At 37.1% G+C, this 14,377-nt stretch overlaps 1 long non-coding RNA gene across 2 annotated transcripts in view; it reads left to right on the top strand.

The window, feature by feature from the left end:
- Positions 1–14,377, top strand: part of LOC147370595 (uncharacterized) — a 114,114-nt gene that overhangs the window by 50,839 nt on the left and 48,898 nt on the right. For both annotated transcript variants that reach the window (XR_015166145.1, XR_015166144.1), the window contains exon 3: positions 11,323–11,415. This is a non-coding gene — a long non-coding RNA (uncharacterized LOC147370595). The remainder of the gene's footprint in view (positions 1–11,322; positions 11,416–14,377) is intronic.

Below are 14,377 nucleotides of genomic sequence, written 5' to 3'. Positions count from 1 at the left end.
TAATATTGTTAGCTAGGTGAATAAAAAGTGAAGGATTTAAAGCACTGTGTATAACATTTCCACTATAAAAATAAAATGAGTTCTCATGAGTTTATATAGGTAAAAATTTAAATTTAAACTAGGGAACAAACTTATCACTTGCCTTTTTATTTATATTCTGAGGAAAATGTACACATTTAGTCTCATAAATCAAATAAGCACTATATTCTCAAGAAAAATCATAGGACTTACTAATGCTTCAAATATCAGTGAAATAAAAGTTATTGGAGAAATATAACAGTGCTATAATTTTCTAAATACATTAAATCTAAGATAATATTCAGTGTTATCAAGTTTCCATGAACTTATTTGATTTATGTTTTGAAATAAATTATTAACCCGCCTAACCTGATATAGTTTATCAGAGTGCAGGGTACTGCTGAGATATTGAAGGTTCACTTCCAGACCATCTTAATAAAAGGAATCTCACAATAAAGTGACTCACATGAGGTTTTTGATGTCCTGGTACTTAAAAAAATTATGTTTACACTATACTGTATTCTGTTAAGTGTGTAATAATATCATGTCTAAAAAAATGCAAGTACCTTAAATAAATTAAAAAAAAAAAAAAACTTTATTGCTAAAAAACATTAGCCATCATCTGAGCCTTCAGCGATTTGCAGTAGTAACCTTATAGATCACAGATCACCATAACAAATAAGAGTGAAAAAGTTTGAAATTATTTTAAAAATTACCAAAATATGACACAGAGACACAAAGTTAGCACACAAAGGTCAATAAAGCAAAAGATAATATAATAAAACAAGATATGCCTGTAAAAGATACTGGTTTGTATTTAGAGATAGTATTCTAATTTCTAGCAGTAATTAGTTTGCTTTACTACTAATGACCTTTGTGATCTAGGGCAAATTATTGGACTTCTCTGTGTTGTGGTTTCCTCATCAATAAAATATGAGAGCTGAAGTAAAATGTTACAAAATAAAGTACATTGACATAAAGTAAGGATTCAGTTTTTACACTTATTAACTATGCATCAAGGGTAAATTATTATTATCTCTGTGTGCTTTTTCTTAACTAGAAAACAATTGATAAGGAAAGTGAAGTCCCTCAGTCATATCTGACTCTTTGCGACCCCATGGACTCTAGCTCTACCAGGCTCCTCCATCCATGGGAATTTGCAGGCAAGAATACTGGAGTGGATGGCCATTTGCTTCTCCAGGAGATCTTCCTGACCCAGGGATTGAACTTGGGTCTCCTGCATTGTAGGCAGATGCTTTACTGTCTGAGCCACCAGGGAAGTCCATTTAGAATTTATTTCTAAATTCTAAGACTCTAATGTTAGGAATTGAAGAAACAAAATTGGCCAAGCTCACACAGTCAGGTAGAGTTAAATATATAATACTACGTAAGCAAAACTAATGGAAATGTTTTTTTATTATTTTAATGTTAGCTATATTAAGATATTCAGAGTCAGACAACTATTTATTCAATCATTCATTGTTTCTATCATTTATGCTTTCATTAATATACTCAAGTTTTTCATTTAACAAATTCCCATGCACCATGCACTAGGTTATGCATCAGGATAGCAAAACTATACAAATCATCATACATGCTTTGGAAGATGTGCTAGTATAATAAGAGAGCTAATTATATTATTGAATATTAGGATACAGATGTGAAAATATGTATTTTTTTCAATACACAAAATAACAATGACTTACTGTAATCTGAAGGATTTTACAAAAATGTACACAGAGGAAAAGGAATTTGAGTTGGATGCTGAATGATTATTTCTGTAGTTTATTTGCTCTTCCCAAAATCATATGTTGAAAACCTAAGGCATGATGTGATAATATTAGGAGGTGTGAGGATGTGATTGAATCACAAGGACAGAGCTCTCATGAGTGGGATTAGTGCCCTTATAAAAGAGGTCCTGGAGAGAGCCCTGGCCCTTCTATCCTGTGAGGATAAAGCAAGATGCTAGCAGTTTGCAACTTGGAAGAGGGCCTTCATCAGAACCTAACCAAATTTATACCCTGGGCTCAGACTTCCACATCTCAGACTATGAGAAATAAATATCTACTGTTTGTAAGTCTTCCACACTGTGGTATTCTGTTAATGCAGCCTGAACAGACTAATAGTCCCATGTAATATTGTGACAGGAGTCCAATATACTGATCCCAAAACCAGTTGTTGAAGACCTAACAGGGATTATATTTAAATTGGAAGCATATGGGATGTGAGAAGGAAATAGCAACCCACTCCACTATTCTTGCCTGGAAAATCCCATGGACAGAGGAGCCTGGTAGGCTACAGTCCATGGGGTCACAAAGAGTCAGACACGACTGACTGAGTGACTTCACTCACTCACTCACTCACTCACTTATGGGATGTGACAGTTGTTGGAATTAGGGAGGAAGTTTGGATGAAAACTGGATGTTTGAACAGACTTTATGTGAAGTGGTTGCATCTCCTTTAACTGAACATGATATTGAAATGGTATTATGCCTGCTTGGGGAATACATCCGCAAACAAGTGTAAAGAGAAGGCATGTACTGCCCTTCCACAAGCATCATATTAATTGCACATGCTAAATACGAACCTATAAAAATGAACACACTCATTCAGGTTGTTAAATTGAAATGATAACACCTTCTTTAAGAAAGCAGACTGCCATTTTAATTAATGATGTGTTAGAAATTGGAGTGATAGTTACCAATTCTCTGTACAGTCACCCCAGTGGCACATGAAAAAGTTGGACAGCTCATACTTATCTGAGAGTAGACTATAGATACTAGAAGAGTCCCACTCCTGCTTAAATGCCTATATGTGATTCTTCAGGCTTGACCATAAACAAGTACAAGGAGTTTACCTGGCAGGCCTTCTGGAGGAAACCTTCCCTCTCCATACCAAACAGTGCACAGCCAGTCCATCCCAGTCTTTTTTTTTTTTTTAGTTTCTTTTCCACGATGGGATTTTCTTTTTTTTTTTTTTTTCTTTTTCTTTAAATTTTATTTTATTTTTAAACTTTACAATATTGTATTAGTTTTGCCAAATATCGAAATGAATCCACCACAAGTATACCCGCATTCCCCATCCTGAACCCACCTCCCTCCTCCCTCCCCTACCCTCTTTCTGGGTCGTTCCAGTGCACCAGCCCCAAGCATCCAGTATCATGCATCGAACCTGGACTGGCAACTTGTTTCATACATGATATTATACATGTTTCAATGCTATTCTCCCAAATCTTCCCACCCTCTCCCTCTCCCACAGAGTCCATAAGACTGATCTATACATAGGTGTCTTTTGCTGTCTCATACACAGGGTTATTGTTACCATCTTTCTAAATTCCATATATATGTGTTAGTATACTGTATTGGTGTTTTTCTTTCTGGCTTACTTCACTCTGTATAATAGGTTCCAGTTTTATCCATCTCATTAGAACTGATTCAAATGTATTCTTTTTAATGGCTGAGTAATACTCCATTGTGTATATGTACCACAGCTTTCTTATCCATTCATCTGCTGATGGACATCTAGGTTGCTTCCATGTCCTGGCTATTATAAACAGTGCTGCAATGAACATTGGGGTACACATGTCTCTTTTCCTTCTGGTTTCCTCAGTGTGTATGCCCAGCAGTGGGATTGCTGGATCATAAGGCAGTTCTATTTCCAGTTTTTTAAGGAATCTGCACACTGTTCTCCATAGTGGCTGTACTAGTTTGCATTCCCACCAACAGTGTAAGAGAGTTCCCTTTTCTCCACACCCTCTCCAGCATTTATTGCTTGTAGACTTTTGGATTGCAGCCATTCTGACTGGCGTGAAATGGTACCTCATAGTGGTTTTGATTTGCATTTCTCTGATAATGAGTGATGTTGAGCATCTTTTCATGTGTTTGTTAGCCATCTGTATGTCTTCTTTGGAGAAATGTCTATTTAGTTCTTTGGCCTATTTTTTGATTGGGTCATTTATTTTTCTGGAGTTGAGCTGTAGGAGTTGCTTATATATTTTTGAGATTAGTTGTTTGTCCATTGCTTCATTTGCTATTATTTTCTCCCATTCTGAAGGCTGCCTTTTCACCTTGCTAATAGTTTCCTTTGTTGTGCAGAAGCTTTTAAGTTAAATTAGGTCCCATTTGTTTATTTTTGCTTTTATTTCCAATATTCTGGGAGGTGGGTCATAGAGGATCCTGCTGTGACATATGTCGAAGAGTGTTTTGCCTATGTTCTCCTCTAGGAGTTTTATAGTTTCTGGTCTTATGTTGAGATCTTTAATCCATTTTGAGTTTATTTTTGTGTATGGTGTTAGAAAGTGTTCTAGTTTCATTCTTTTACAAGTGGTTGACCAGTTTTCCCAGCACCACTTGTTAAAGAGATTGTCTTTAATCCATTGTATATTCTTTCCTCCTTTGTCAAAGATAAGGTGTCCATATGTGCATGGATTTATCTCTGGGCTTTCTATTTTGTTCCATTGATCAATATTTCTGTCTTTGTGTCAGTACCATACTGTCTTGATAACTGTGGCTTTGTAATAGAGCCTGAAGTCAGGTAGGTTGATTCCTCCAGTTCCATTCTTCTCAAGATAGCTTTGGCTATTCAAGGTTTTTTGTATTTCCATACAAATTATGAAATTATTTGTTCTAGCTCTGTGAAGAATACCATTGGTAGCTTGATAGGGATTGCATTGAATCTATAAATTGCTTTTGGTAGTATACTCATTTTCACTATACTGATTCTTCCAATCCATGAACATGGTATATTTCTCCATCTATTAGTGTCCTCTTTGATTTCTTTCACCAGTGTTTTATAGTTTTCTATATATAGGTCTTTAGTTTCTTTAGGTAGATATATTCCTAAGTATTTTATTCTTTCCGTTGCAATGGTGAATGGAATTGTTTCCTTAATTTCTCTTTCAGTTTTCTCATTATTAGTGTATAGGAATGCAAGGGATTTCTGTGTGTTGATTTTATATCCTGCAACTTTACTATATTCATTGATTAGTTCTAGTAATTTTCTGGTGGAGTCTTTAGGGTTTTCTATGTAAAAGATCATGTCATCTGCAAACAGTGAGAGTTTTACTTCTTCTTTTCCAATTTGGATTCCTTTTATTTCTTTTTCTGCTCTGATTGCTATGGCCAAAACTTCCAAAACTATGTTGAATAGTAGTGGTGAAAGTGAGCACCCTTGTCTTGTTCCTGACTTTAGAGGAAATGCTTTCAATTTTTCACCATTGAGGATAATGTTTGCTGTGGGTTTGTCATATATAGCTTTTATTATGTTGAGTTATGTTCCTTCTATTCCTGCTTTCTGGAGAGTTCTTATCATAAATGGATGTTGAATTTTGTCAAAGGCTTTCTCTGCATCTATTGAGATAATCATATGGTTTTTGTTTTTCAATTTGTTAATGTGGTGTATAACATTGATTGATTTGCGGATATTGAAGAATCCTTGCATCCCTGGGATAAAGCCCACTTGGTCATGGTGTAAGATCTTTTTAATGTATTGTTGGATTCTGATTGCTAGAATTTTGTTAAGGATTTTTGCATCTATGTTCATCAGTGATATTGGCCTGTAGTTTTCTTTTTTTGTGGGATCTTTGTCAAGTTTTGGTATTAGGGTGATGGTGGCCTCAAAGAATGAGTTTGGAAGTTTACCTTCCTCTGCAATTTTCTGGAAGAGTTTGAGCAGGATAGGTGTTAGCTCTTCTCTAAATTTTTGGTAGAATTCAGCTGTGAAGCCGTCTGGACCTGGGCTTTTGTTTGCTGGAAGATTTTTGATTACAGTTTCAATTTCTGTGCTTGTGATGGGTCTGTTAAGATTTTCTATTTCTTCCTGTTCCAGTTTTGGAAAGTTGTACTTTTCTAAGAATTTGTCCATTTCTTCCACGTTGTCCATTTTATTGGCATATAATTGTTGATAGTCTCTTATGATCCTTTGTATTTCTGTTGTCTGTTGTGATCTCTCCATTTTCATTTCTAATTTTATTGATTTGATTGTTCTCCCTTTGTTTCTTGATGAGTCTGGCTAATGGTTTGTCAATTTTATTTATCCTTTCAAAGAACCAGCTTTTGGCTTTGTTGATTTTTGCTATGGTCTCTTTTGTTTCTTTTGCATTTATTTCTGCCCTAATTTTTAAGATCTCTTTCCTTCTACTAACCCTGGGGTTCTTCATTTCTTCCTTTTCTAGTTGCTTTAGGTGTAGAGTTAGGTTATTTATTTGACTTTTTTCTTGTTTCTTTAGGTATGCCTGTATTGCTATGAACTTTCCCCTTAGAACTGCATTTAAAGTGTCCCACAGGTTTTGAGTTGTTGTGTTTTCATTTTCATTAGTTTCTATGCAAATTTTGATTTATTTTTTGATTTCTTCTGTGATTTGTTGGTTATTCAGCAGCGTGTTGTTCAGCCTCCATATGTTGGAATTTTTAATAGTTTTTCTCCTGTAATTGAGATCTAATCTTACTGCATTGTGGTCAGAAAAGATGCTTGGAATGATTTCTATTTTTTTGAATTTACCAAGGCTAGCTTTATGGACCAGGATGTGATCTATCCTGGAGAAGGTTCCATGTGCACTTGAGAAAAAGGTGAAATTCATTGTTTTGGGGTGAAATGTCCTATAGATATCAATTAGGTCTAACTGGTCTATTGTATCATTTAACGTTTGTGTTTCCTTGTTAATTTTCTGTTTAGTTGATCTATCCATAGGTGTGAGTGGGGTATTAAAGTCTCCCACTATTATTATGTTATTGTTAATTTCTCCTTTCATACTTGTTAGCATTTGTCTTACATATTGCGGCGCTCCCGTGTTGGGTGCATATATATTTATAATTGTTATATCTTCTTCTTGGATTGATCCTTTGATCATTAGGTAGTGACCATCTTTGTCTCTTATCACAGCCTTTGTTTTAAAGTCTATTTTATCTGATATAAGTATTGCTACTCCTGCTTTCTTTTGGTCCCTATTTGCATGGAAAATCTTTTTCCAGCCCTTCACTTTCAGCCTGTATGTGTCCCCTGTTTTGAGGTGGGTCTCTTGTAGACAACATATGTAGGAGTCTTGTTTTTGTATCCATTCAGCCAGTCTTTGTCTTTTGGTAGGGGCATTCAACCCATTTACATTTAAGGTAATTACTGATAAGTATGATCCCGTTGCCATTTACTTTATTGTTTTGGGTTCGAGTTTATACACTGTTTTTGTGTTTCCTGTCTAGAGAATGTCCTTTAGCATTTGTTGGAGAGCTGGTTTGGTGGTGCTGAATTCTCTCAGCTTTTGCTTGTCTGAGAAGCTTTTGATTTCTCCTTCATATTTGAATGAGATCCTTGCTGGGTACAATAATCTGAGCTGTAGGTTATTTTCTTTCATCACTTTAAGTATGTCTTGCCATTCCCTCCTGGCTGGAAGAGTTTCTATTGAAAGATCAGCTATTATCCTAATGGGAATTCCCTTGTGTGTTATTTGTTGTTTTTCCCTTGCTGCTTTTAACATTTGTTCTTTGTGTTTGATCTTTGTTAATTTGATTAATATGTGTCTTGGGGTGTTTTGCCTTGGGTTTATCCTGTTTGGGACTCTCTGGGTTTCTTGGACTTGAGTGATTATTTCCTTCCCCATTTTAGGGAAGTTTTCAACTATTATCTCCTCAAGTATTTTCTCATGGTCTTTCTTTTTGTCTTCTTCTTCTGGGACCCCTATGATTCGAATGTTGTAGCGTTTAATATTGTCCTGGAGGTCTCGGAGTTTGTCCTCATTTCTTTTAATTCGTTTTTCTTTTATCCTCTCTGATTCATTTATTTCTACCATTCTATCTTCTAATTCACTAATCCTATCTTCTGCCTCTGTTATTCTACTATTTGTTGCCTCCAGAGTGTTTTTAATTTCATTTATTGCATTATTCATTTTATATTGACTCTCTTTTATTTCCTCTAGGTCCTTGTTAAACCTTTCTTCCATCTTCTCAATCTTTGTCTCCAAGCTATTTATCTGTGATTCCATTTTGATTTCAAGATTTTGGATCAATTTTACTATCATTATTTGGAATTCTTTATCAGGTAGATTCCCTATCTCTTCCTCTTCTGTTTGGTTTGGTGGGCTTTTATCCTGTTCCTTTGTCTGCTGGGTATTCCTCTGTCTCTTCATCTTGTTTAAATTGCTGAGCTTGGGGTGTCCTTTCTGTATTCTGGCAGTTTGTGGAGTTCTCTTTATTGTGGCATTTCCTCGCTCTGTGTGGGTTTGTACAGGTGGCTTGTCAAGGTTTCTTGGTTAGGGAAGCTTGTGTCGGTGTTCTGGTGAGTGGAGCTGTATTTCTTCTCTTTGTTCAGTCGCACTGAGGGGAGGTAGGGAGGGATGCTGCAAACAAATAACACTGGCATGTGCTTGCAGTGCCTCAGCCACACTGTGTCTGCCCCCAGTTCACGGCGCGTGTAGCCTCTCTGCCCACGCTGCTCAGGCTCTAGGTTGCTCCGTCGCAAACCATCCGTGGCCCACCCTGGGCTGCCTGTACTTCCCGGGTCCAAGCCGCTCAGGTTCAGGCACTCGGGTAGTCCTCAGAGGCGCAGACTCTCAGTTGGGCCTGCGTTTTGTGCCCTTCCCAGATCCGAGCAGCTCAGGTGATGAGGTGTTTTGCGCGTGCGATTGGTGCGACTTATCGCCTCCCTGCCACTCGGTTATCTAGTTGTGCACCGGCACACTTTCTCAGGCAGATGTTGACCGCCCAGACCCCCAAGAAGTTTTAGTTAGCAAAGAAGCCTGCTTACAGTTTTATAGATAATGTCTCTCTGGGGCTGCGATTGTCCCCTTCCGGCTCTAGCTGCCTATCACCGGAGGGGGTTGGTCTGCCGCCGGCTATCTCTGTTCAGTCCTTTATTCCGTGCGTGGGCCTGGCGGTGTCATAGGTTAGGGCTGGCTTTTTGCGTGGTAGATATCCCACAGTCTGGTTTGCTAGCCCAAATTATTTCGCTCAGATAGTGCTCGGGGTATTCAGGCCAGATTCTTGCGATGCAGCCCGCGCCGCGCCTCCCTGCCCAGCCCCCGCTTGCTAATGGCGTGTGCAGGTGTCTGCGCTGCTTCTCCACTGGGGGAGTTACCGTAGGGCTCGCAACGTGCGGGTTTTAATTATTTATTTTTCCTCCCTGTTATGTTGCCCTCTGTGCTTCCAAGGCTCGGCACAGATTCGGCAGTGAGAAGGTTTCCTGGTGTTTGGAAACTTCTCTCTTTTTAAAACTCCCTTCCCAGAACGGAACTCCGTCCCTCCCTCTTTTGTCCCTTTTTTTGTCTTTTATATTTTTCCCTACCTCCTTTCGAAGACTTGGGTTGCTTTTCTGGGTGCCTGATGTCCTCTGCCGGCTTTCAGAAGTTGTTTTGTGGAATTTACTCGGCGTTTAAATGTTCTTTTGATGAATTTGTGGGGGAGAAAGTGTTCTCCCCGTCCTACTCCTCCGCCATCTTAGCTCCTCCCTCCATCCCAGTCTTTGAAGGGAGTTGCATTCACAGACTCAGGCCTCTTTGGCCAGTCATGATCTTCACTTATTTATATCCCCAGCCCTGACAATAACTTCATTCCTAGGTCTCTTTATCTAGAGACCTTCTTATGGAGGGACAGGTGGGGAAAACCTGAAGACACATTTTCCACCCTGACTCACTACCCAGTGCTTTTCCACTCTTGCCCCTCCCCTTTCCTCACTCTAGACTCCATAAGACTATCAGGGCCTTTAGTCCAGGGCTCTTTCAACACTGAAATGGACTGTGTATCTGTGCTTATCCACCTGGCCCTCAAACGATGTGCTGTTCTGAATGAAAATGGAAGACAGAATTGGTGCCTTTTGGGGTTTTAGAATCTTGGTAATACCATCACAATCAATTATTAAAAGTTTATTACTTTGGGCATGTTGCTTTAATTGGTTACTGTGAAAAAATAAAATAATACTTGGTTACTGTGACAGATGTCCACAGAGCTCTACTTTCTCTCCCAGCCCAGCTCAGCTCTTGAGCACATACCATCTACAATACCAGCAGTCATGGATGCAGTTTCAATTGTGCAAAAATTGCAGCAAGCTAGAAAAGACTGGAGACCAGGATTTGATTCCTGGGTCGGGAAGATCCCCTGGAGAAGGAAATGGCAACCAATTCCAGTATACTTTCCTGGAGAATCCTATGGACAGAGGAGCCTGGCAGGTTACAGTCCATGGGGCTGCAAGAGTTGGACACAATTTAGTGACTAAGCCATCACAGAAAAGACCAGAGATCTTGTAACTGTTTTTGTCTCACTACCAATTTAGGAAGAGAGGCAACAGGTTTGCTTTCATATGAGAAAAATTCAATTCACATTTATTGTATTGCCAGAGGGTTATTTGATTTCATGACCTTACTATGACAATTTAGTTAAGAGGGATTTGGATTTGATCTCTATGCAAGCTCTGATTGTAATAATACACTACAGTGATGATATCATGATAATATCAGAAACTGAAGAGCTAGCTAAGAATGACTGAAACATGGTAGTGACACAAAAGACCAATATAGACAGGTTAATAAATCCAACAGAAGTCCAAAGCTTGTCCAAATGGTGACATTTTAAAAAACAACTTAGGCAGAAGTCAAGCATGATTTTTGTAGGCAACTAAAAGTAAAGTGCTATCATTGCCAACACCTGGAACTAAGCAAGAGGTGCAGAGCCTGGTCATGTTATTTGTATTTTAGAGAATGTACATCCTACATGTGAGCATACTGCTAGCTCCTATTCATAATACACCCCACTCCCCAATCCCTCACCCCCACTGATGCCAAAAAGTATATTTGAATGTGGTTGAACTATAGCACAGTACATATAAATTGGAAAAAGCAGTGACTAAATCAATATCTTTTTAGTCTGTATGATCCTCACTCAAATCTAATTTTGGAAGTATATACAGCTCACACTTATACCGACTGGATTTTACAATGAAAGCCTAATGTTACATTAGGAATATCAGAGCAGAAAAAATACAGATATGCCACCATAGTTCACATAGTTTGAGAAACAATTGTTGGGACTTACTATTGGGTATTATTTGGAACTCTCCCTATGATATATACAACAAAATAATCTTGAAACCTGAAATATCTATATCATCATAATGATGAAGAAACACTCTAATAAGGAAGGCAGTGCCCAGAAGAGCTCCATAATAAAATGAGAATGGTTCATGCAGAAACATGCTACTGAAGGAACACAAGGAGGTATTAACTGCATTCAAGTGCAGGTAACCTGTTTTCCTCTAGGGCTGACTTTGGATTCAATACTCAATAGTCTATGAACTGCTCGCTATTGACCAAAAACTTTTTCTCAGCTTACAGATGGAAATTCCAAGGTGGACAATAGCATGCTGTTAGGAAGACCAGCCCACTGCGACCAACTGGTCAAAAAACTCTCATCAGAAAAGGTAAGAAAAATCAGCTCAGTAGGCTGACTTATATGTTATTTTCTTTGCAGTGGAGGAAGAATTGAGAAATAACAAAAGCCCTGAAGTCTCCATGTATTTCAATTTCTGAGTTTTTCAGTAAATATTTTTAAATAAATGATGCTGAAAAAAGTGATACCTATATTTTTTAAAACGTTTACCATTACTTCACAACAATCACAAAGTTAAACCAAATGAATAATAGATATAAATGTAAAAGTTAAAAATGTAAAACTCATGTAAGATAGCATAGTACAACCTCTTGATATCACCATAGGTAAAACTTTGCTTTATGGGGAGCATATGTTATTTAAAAATGAAAGAAAAACCTGAAAAATTTCATTCATGAAATTTAAAAACACTTTTCTCTTCAAAAGAAATGTTGAGAAAGTAACATATAAGCCCCAGAATGGTAAAAATTATTTTCAATTCATCTATCTGATAATGAATTATATACAGTACAAAAGAGACTCTTAAAACTTAATACAAATAGAATTTAATAATTGGCAAAATTTTGAACAAATACTTTATAGGAAAATACAAGTAAGTGGCCAATAACCATGTAACAAAGGGCTCAACATCATTACTTATCAAACAAATGAAAATTAAGAGGACAAAATAGCAAAAATGTAGAAAAATGCACTCACATACAGTGCTGTTGAATATGTAAAACAATACAACTATCTTGGGAAAAGATCTGGCATATTCTTATAAAATTAAAAATTTACCTAAAATGCACCACAGTTATTCCTTTCCTGTGCACTCAGCCAAAATAGGTGAAAGCATCTCATGTGTGTGCTCAGTCATGTCCAACTCTGCAACCCCAAGGACTATAACCCACCAGAATCCTCTGTCCATGGGATTCTCCAGGCAAGAATACTGGAGTGGGTTGCCATGTCCTCCTCCAGGGGATCTTCTTGACCCAGGGATCGAACCTGCATCTCCTGTGGCTCCTGCATTGCAAAGGATTCTTTACCACTGAGCTACTGGGGAACCCCACAGTGAAATACCACTTAGTAACTTAAAAAGAACAAAGCAATAACACAACAACTGATAATCCATGCAATGACATGTATTAAATATCATCTGGAGCAAAAGATGCCAGAAAAAAAAATGTCTATATAACTCATGACTCTATTTTTATAGAGTTTAAGGAACTGCAAACTAACATCAGTAAACATCACATAAGTGATTGTGTGGAGCTAACAGCAGAGGGAGAGTCAATATTATAAAGAGGCACAAGGGCACTGTGGGAGGTGATGGAAACATTCTGTACCTTGACTGTAATTGTGATTCTGTGATTTGATATATTTAAGTTGAAACTCATTAGATTCTAAATTTTTAAAATGCATACAATTTATTATAAAAAGTTATCACTAAATAAAGTGTAATTTAAAATATATGTTCTGATATCCAGTGATAGGTTAAGAATTTGATAATGCAACTTGAATCCAGATGTTATATGCAGAATGTTCATTGACTACAAGCACCAAAGCAAATAATCAGCAGAGTACAACAAAGACAAGAAAATTACATAAAAAGTTAAGAGCCTACTGTTCTTTCTCTATCAATTTCAAGACATATTTTTCTATACGCTTAACATAATATAGTCATTGGGCAGAATTAAAAAGAGTAAACACTTTAAAAGGAATACACAACAAGGATTTTAATTTTAAATTGGAATTTTTATTTATCTCATCATTTGAACTGCTTTTATCAGTTCTTCTGTTATTATAAACATACTTTGCTCAGATTTCTTAGGCTTAAGTCCAGGTTTGATGCAAGATACAGGGTGTTCAGGGCTGGTGCACTGGGATGACCCAGAGGGATGGGATGGGGTGGGAGGTGGGAGGGGGGTTCATGATGGGGAACACATGTACACCCATGGTGGATTCATGTCAATGTATGGCAAAACCAATACAATATTGTAAAATAAAATAAATAAATAAATAAATAAAATTTTTCTTAGATTTAAAGATTTGAGGCATTCTTTCAATTTCCATTTCTTCTACATCCCATCTCATGATATTTTATTATTTCAAAAATATTTGTCTACATTATAATTTTAATGTGTTTATTACATTGATAGATTTAAGAACCTCTCAAACAGTATTCTTCCAACTTGTTCTCTGCATTTAATTTATCCTGCATATTGCCTCAGAGGATCACTTTAACCTTGGCATCACCAGTAACTATAGCCTAGTATTGTCAAGATCAAGTCTGAATCATTCTGCCTACCTCACATATTCAATATTTTGGTGCAGTTGTTTAATTCATGACAATTTATTTACTTGAATTTACTTCAGTAAGGATGGCGCTAAGGCACGTTTTGGCATGGGCTATGAAAATATACTAGTGAATGAGAACACAAATATATATGTGTATATACATATGTATATATATATATATATATATACACATATACATATATACACACACAAATGGGGAGAGAGAGAGAGAAATAAATGAGACAAAATGGGGAAATTAGAAAAATCAATTCAAATCTTGACTCATTGTCACTTCAAAGCCACTCTGAGAGCCATTTTTTCCCCCTACTATTTAGAGGACCTACAATTTTTTAGTTCTATGATATTTTGGTTGCCAAAAATAGCCTCATTTCCATAAGTTAAATGTTCAGTGCACTTTTTTTTTTTTTTAACATGTTGATACTCAGTACCACATACTGATCTAGTGCACAGTTTTCTGTAACCCTGCATGATTGCTTTCTGGATGAGGCAGACAACATTAATTCTTATCCCTTTAGAGTAATTTCATGAACTCTCCTGAGTGACTCCCTCTGGCTCTTCTGGAGGTAGTTTTTTTGATGTAGGTAATTCTGCCTTTGAGTTGACTTATTTAAACATCCCCCTCAGCTTTTGAATCTAATAGTTGATTTCCAGTCACCTCCTGATGGGAAGCCCTTCTGGACAGGTTGAATTTCTAA

Source organism: Bos grunniens, chromosome 6, assembly GCF_055505025.1.
Source record: "Bos grunniens cultivar Pamir isolate PY7600 chromosome 6, Bosgru_T2T1.0, whole genome shotgun sequence".
In the NCBI taxonomy this organism is placed as follows: Eukaryota; Metazoa; Chordata; class Mammalia; order Artiodactyla; family Bovidae; genus Bos; species Bos grunniens.
The sequence above is the reverse complement of the archived record's forward strand: the minus strand, read 5'-3'. Positions and strand labels throughout refer to the sequence as shown.